The following is a 7,177-nucleotide window of genomic DNA, read 5'->3' as shown; positions in this document are numbered from 1 at the left end:
ATAAAAGGACACATTCAACTCATGATGATGATGATGATGATGATGATGATGATGATAATAATAATAATAATAATAATAATAATAATAGTTATTTATTATTTATACCCTGCCCATCTGGCTGAGTTTCTGGGTGGCTCCCAATCGAGTGTTAATACAGCATTAAATATTAAAAACTTCGCTAAACAGGGCTGCCTTCACATGTCTTTTAAAGGTAAGATAGCTGCTTATTTCCTTCACATCTGAAGGGAGGGTGTTCCACAGGGCGGGCGACACCACCGAGAAGGCCCTCTGTCTGGTTCCCTATAACCTCGCAATGAGGGAACCGCCAGAAGGCCCCCGGCGCTGGATCTCATGTAAAAACACCAGGCAAGCCTTGCAAATAACCCGGAGATGCATTTTAAATAAAAGGACACATTCTGCTCATGTAAAAACACACTGATTCCCGGACCATCCGCGGGCCGGATTGAGAAGGCGATTGGGCCGCATCTGGCCCACGGGCCTTAGGTTGCCTACCCCTGGACTGGATAATTCAAGGGGTCCCTTCCAATTCTACAAATTTATTATGATTCTATGACACTTGGTGAAGTGCCGGGTGCGGGGAGGAGAATCTGCCCAGGGACCTTTTCATCATGGGCATAGCCAGGGGGGCAGCTGCCTTCCCCTAAATCAAGTAAGTAAATAAATCAATTGCGCCACCGATAACTCTGTCCTGCCCGGCCCCCAACATAAAGCCTGCCACCCCAAAAATAAATCCTGGCTGTGCCCATGCTTGACTTGAGCAATTTTCAGCAGCAAGGTTTGCCAAGAAGGCAGCTCCTTGCCAAGCAGGTGTGTTCAAGCTGTTTTGCACCAGGGGCTCTGATATAGTCCAGAGTATCAGGAGGACAAATAGAAGGGGAAGAAATGGAGGCAGTGAGAGATTTTACTTTCTTGGGCTCCATGATCACTGCAGATGGTGACAGCAGTCAAGAAATTAAAAGACGCCTGCTTCTTGGGAGAAAAGCAATGACAAACCTAGACAGCATCTTAAAAAGCAGAGACATCACCTTGCCAACAAAGGTCCGTCTAGTTCAGGGGTCTGCAACCCGCAGCTCCGGAGCCGCATGTGGCTCTTTTACACCTTTGCTGCGGCTCCGGGGTGGATACTAGCGAGGGGAGGAGGCGCATTGTGCGCCCCAACACTCCCCACTGTGGTGGGCGCTGTACTGGCTGTGACATCACATGGGCGCGGTGCGTGCGTTAGTCACGCACCGTCCCGATGTCACCTTCCCGCCCGCCCGCCTGCTACATTGTAAGGGGCATGTACGCTGGTCACTGTTTTGAAGGGGAGTGAAGAACACACACACACACAAAAAGGTAACTTGTTAATTTAACGTTTATTTCTATGAGGAGGAGTAATTCTGAGGGGTCAAACAAAGAAATAATTAAAAAAGTGACAAAAAAGTTATTTTTATAATAACGAGTTTTGCGGCTCCCAGTTTTTTTTTCTTCGGAAACGGGTCCAAGTGGCTCTTTTTGTCTTAAAGGTTGCAGACCCCTGGTCTAGTTAAAGCTCTGGTTTTCCCAGTAGTGATGTATGGAAGTGAGAGCTGGACCATAAAGAAGGCTGATCGTCGAAGAATTGATGCTTTTGAATTCTGGTGCTGGAGGAGACTCTTCAGAGTCCCATGGACTGCAAGAAGATCAAACCTCTCTATTCTGAAGGAAATCAGCCCTGAGTGCTCAGTGGAAGGACAGATCCTGAAGCTGAGGCTCCAAGACTTTGGCCACCTCATGAGAAGAGAAGACTCCCTGGAAAAGACCCTGATGTTGGGAAAGATGGAGGGCACAAGGAGAAGGGGACAACAGAGGACGAGATGGTTGGACAGTGTTCTCGAAGCTACCAGCATGAGTTTGACCAAGCTGTGGGAGGCAGTGGAAGACAAGAGGGCCTGGCGTGTTCTGGTCCAAAGGGTCACGAAGAGTCGGACACAACTAAACGACTAAACGACAGCAACATCAGGAGGGCTCCAGGTTGTCAAAGCCTCTAGCCTTGGGCGATGGGGCTCGAATTATGCAGGGGGGCAGAGAGGTCCCGGCCCCCTTCCCGCTGTGGGCGCCTTTCTTGGCTACTGTTTTCCGAAGGGCTTGGCGTGGTTTGGCTGCCCTCGGGATCTGTGGGTGGTGTGAGGTCTCCCCCTGCCTATCCCCCCAAGAATCCAAGCATTGCAAGGGTCTGCCCCCCACATTTGTGGGGGGAGAGGGGAGCCGGGCCTCCAGCTGCAATTCTGCATCGCTGTTGCTGCTTCCCTCCCCCTGGCAGGGCAGTGCCGGGCTCTCGCTTGGGACTATCCCGGCAGCGATGCCCGATGCCAGAATCAACAGGCCGTGTTTTCTGGCTCCGCTGCCCGTCCACAAAAGCCGTATTGAGCCATTATCCCCCCACGGCGGCTGCAAGCAGCAAGGCTGGCGCCTCGCGCCCTGCCATCTAATGACCCTCCGCTGTCTCCTGCAGATGTTTTCGATGACTCGCAGCTACTTTTTCCAGCGCTCGTGTCCGCAAAAACAAGAGAGGCCACTTTAATTCCAATTAAAGACCTCCAGCTAAGCAAACAGTGTGCAGCGGGGAACGGGCAGAACTCAGCAGCCAAACCCAGCCCACCGAGCCACCAAGTCTAGACTCCAGATGTGCCTTTGCCAGTCCCCGCTCGACCCAGGCAAGAGCGACACTCGCCGGGCGGAGAGGGCCAAGAGCCCAGGGAGCCCCTGCGCATCAGGGAGACGGGGGGCCTGGGGGCCACCGACCGCATGTGACCCCGAGACCAAGTCTGCCTCGGGCCTTGAGGGCCCTGTGGAGGCAAACTCCATGCTAGGGATGCCTGGGAAAGGAACCGAAAACAAGGCTGCCAACGTCGCAATGGCGTTACGCAAATCTCTGGAATCCCGGGTGGGGTTCTGGGCGCCTCTCCTCAAAGGGGAGATTGGAAAGGGCTCAGGAAAGGACTGACAGAAAGATCAAGCAGAAAGAGCGACTCCTAGGATAGCTGTCGGTAGAGCAGAAGAATCCTAATCTCGGTGGTGGTGGGTTTGAGCCCCATGTTGGGCAAAAAGGTTCCTGCTTAGCAGGGGTTGGACTAGATGACCCTCAGGGTCCCGCTTGACAGTCCTATGATTCTAGGTAACTTTGAGGGAAAGTTGCAGAGTTTGGGGCTTCTTACTTCAGGGGAAAGGCGAGGGAGAAGGAACCTGGTAGAAGTTCGTAAAGTTATGTTTTATATACAATGGTATCTTGGTACAGTGGTACCTCGCAAGACGAATGCCTCGGAAGATGAAAAACTTGCAAAACGAAAGAGTTTTTCATTTTCTGAGTTGCTTCGCAAGACGGATTTCCCTATCGGCTTGCTTCGCAAGCCGAAAACGTCTTGCGCCTTTTTTAAAAAACCGCCAATGCATTCCTATGGGAAACCGTCAATACACAGTGGTGCTTCGCAAGACGAAAAAACTCGCAGAACGAATTAATTTCGTCTTGCGAGGCACCACTGTACTTGAATGGCTTGGCTCCCGAGCAAATTGGCTCCTGAACACTGCAAACCCAGAAGTAAACCCAGGGTTTGTGAACGTTTTTCGGAAGCCAAATGTCCAACGCGACTTCTGCTTGAGTGCAGGAACGGATTAAGTTTGAGAACCAAGGTACCACTGTATTCTGTAAGCCGCCCAGAGTGACTGGGGAAATGTAGACTAATAATAATAATAATAATAATAATTAGTTATGCATGGCATTGAGACAGTGGACAGAGAAAAGTATTTCTCCCTCTCTTGTAACACTAGGACATGTGGACATCCGATGCATAGTTAAACTATAGAACTCACCCCCACCAACCTTAATAACAATAATAATTTATTATTGATATGCCACCCATCTGATTGGGTTGCCCCAGCCTCACCGGACCGCCAAAACCCGGAAGTACCAGAACGGGTTACTTCCGGGTTTCGGAGGTCGCACATGCACAGAAGCGCTAGATCACACTTTGCGCATGCGCAGAAGCACCGAATCGCAACCTGCGCATGCGCAGCTGCGGGTTGCAAACGTGCATCCTGCACAGATCATGTTCACAACCCGATCACCCACTCTATACAATATTTTGGAAGACCTCTGAAGGCAGCCCTGTATAGGGGAGCTTTTTTTTTAATGTTTAATGTTTTATTATGTTTTTATATATGTTGGAAGCCACTCAGAGTGGCTCGGGCAACGCAGTCAGGTGACCAGTGTATTATCATCATCATCACTATTACAGTGGACGCTCGGGTTGCAAATGTGATCCGTACGGGATGCACGTTCGCAACCCGCAGCGGTGTGTCTGCGCACGTGCGGGTTGCGATTCGGCACTTCTGCACATGCGCAAAGCACAATTTAGCACTTCTGCACAACCACCGAAACCTGAAGTAACCCGTTCTGGTGCTTCCTGGTTTCGGCGGTCCATAACCCGAAAAAACGCAACCTGAAGCGTCTGTAACCCGAGGTATGACTGTATTATTATGGACAACCCTATTTTTGGAGGGTATGGGAACTTCTCCGCATCCTCTGCGGCTGTGCAGAGTGGGAATATGTCAGGGGTGATCTTTTTATTTCGAGGGATTCCCACGAGATCGGCTGCTTCCGAGGAGCTCCAGAGTGTGAAATTTGAAAACGACTGGGCGGCAGGGAGGGGGAACGGAAGCGGCTCCCCTAATTAAAAGTGGATCTCTTACAAAAGGGCCACCTGAACAGGAGTCATAAACCTCCAGAAGAGGACAGCAACTCTCTCCCTCCACCCCCCCACAACCCCCCCCCCTTCTCCTTTGCCTCTGGCTGGGCTCCAGAGCAGGCCAGCACCTGGGTTGTTACAATAACAGGCCTTCCCAGGCTGGGTCGCTGCTCCCCCCCAACTTCTGCAACTCCCCTGCAAGCCTGGCTCCACTCTGTCTGGCCAGCTGTTCGGACCACCTTCCTTCTCTCGGTGGGGTCCCTCCAGATGGGGAAAACTTGGGCTGCTCCTCCCTGCAAGAGGAAACGCCGCCTGTTCTGGCAGGAAATCTACGTTTGTCTTGCAAGGAGCCCCAGGAATGTTTCCAGAGCAGGGGCAGCTGGACGGCAAAGATGCAGCCTGCCCCCGTTTTTATCACTTCCCGTAAAAATCCAGGACAAGCCGCTGGCTCCCCGTCACCCCAGAGCTGTGCCAAACAGCTCCCTTTTTGTAAAATTGAAGACTTTCTTGATTTACAAAAGTGTGTGCGATGTCTCTCTCTCGTATTCCCCCCCCCCCCCCATGTAACATTTTTACACATCAGTTTCATTTGTGGAGACATTGGGAAGAAAAGGGACATGGGTGGCACTGTGTGTTAAACCACAGAGCCTAGGACTTGCTGATCAGAAGTTTGGTGGTTCGAATCCCCGCAACGACGGGGTGAGCTCCCGTTGCTCGGTCCCTGCTCCTGCCAACCTAGCAGTTCAAAAGCACCTCAAAGTGCAAGTAGATAAATAGGTACCGCTCTGCCGGGAAGGTAAACGGCGTTTCCATGCGCGGCTCTGGTTTGCCAGAAGCGGCTTAGTCATGCTGGCCACATGACCCGGAAGCTGTACGCCGGCTCCCTCGGCCAGTAAAGCGAGATGAGCACCACAACCCCAGAGTCGGCCACGACTGGACCTAATGGTCAGGGGTCCCTTTACCTTTAGGAAGAAAAGGGGGAAGGAGATGGAGGGGGGAAGATGGGTGGGGTTGGGATGTTTCTATTTTACTTACTATATGTAGGGTTTGGTGTCAGCGTTGCTTGCGCAGGTTCTTTGCTGTTCACTTGTGTTCCTCTCACTTTTGGTGAGAGAGGTTGGGGTTGCCCTAGGGCAGGAGTCAGAAAACTTTTTCAGCAGGGGGCCAGTCCACTGTCCCTCAGACCTTGTGGGGGGGGGGCTGGGCTATACTTTGGGAAAAAATAATGAACAAATTCCTATGCCCCACAAATAACCCAGAGATGCATTTCAAATAAAAGCACACATTCTACTCATGTAAAAACACGATGATTCCCGGACCGTCCGCAGGCCGGATTAAGAAGGCGATTGGGCCAGATCTGGCCCCCGGGCCTTAGTTTGCCTACACATGGCGTAGGGTGTGGTTGTTTGTTTGTGGTTGGCTGTGGTGGTCTTTGTTTTCATGTGTGCGTGGGGGGTGGGTGGGTGTTTTGGATCAGGTTAGCCATACTGATTCATATGCTGTCGGCGGATTCTTGTTCCTGTCTTGTTGGGCTGTGTATGTGATAAAGGGGAGCCATACCGGGGTAAAGGCGTCTTCTTCTGTTTGTCCCCGTGTCAGTTTCAGTTTATTGGTTAATTTTTCTAGTAGTTCTGTTTCCCATACTATTTAGTACCATTGGTCCATGCTTACTCCTGATAGGTCTCTCCAGTGTCTGGCTATGATGCTTCTGGTTGCTGAAAGTAAGTGGGTTATGAGCTCTTTGTGGTGTAAGTGGGCATTATTGTCTTGGAAGGGCCAATTCTGGGGTGATTTCTAATACTTGCTTGCCCAGGAACCTCACCAAAATGCTGGAGAGGGTGCACCTCCACAGGCACATACCTCCACGTATGGTGGGAGTGCCCCAAAATCCAACTAAGTAGCTCCTTTATATATATATATAAAACCCCCAGATTTTTCACAAGGGCATCGCAACCAAAGACACACATGGAACTGTGGCGCTGGAAAGGGACCTGGTGGGTCATCTAGCCTGACCCGCTGCAATGCAGAAATCTCCGCTAAAGCATTCAAGACAGATGGCTGCCCAACATCTGGTAGTCCAGGCTGTGTTCCCCGCCCAACTTCAAGGTGAGGGGAATGAGCCTGGCCAAAGTGAAAGGGCAGTGAATGCTTCAGAGAGCCCATTTCAGCCAGGTTGACCCTTGGGGTCCCGATATCCAGTTCTGTAGGTCTATGATTCTGTGATTGTTCTGTTGCGGGTTTCCCACAGGCAGGCAGACAGACAGACAGACAGACAGCCGTAATTTTATTTGTATGCCGCCTTTCCAAGGTCCAAGCCATGCTCAAAGCAGCTTACAATAGGAAAAAAAATACGTAACTGCAACAAAACAAAAGTTCCCATAAACATACATAAAATATTAAACAAATAAAGTCATACCTCGGATTACAGACACTTCGGGTTGCGCACTGCGCCA

This window comes from Podarcis tiliguerta, assembly GCF_965153285.1.
Source record: "Podarcis tiliguerta genome assembly, chromosome: 6".
Classification (NCBI taxonomy): domain Eukaryota; kingdom Metazoa; phylum Chordata; class Lepidosauria; order Squamata; family Lacertidae; genus Podarcis; species Podarcis tiliguerta.
Note: the sequence above shows the minus strand (reverse complement) of the source record.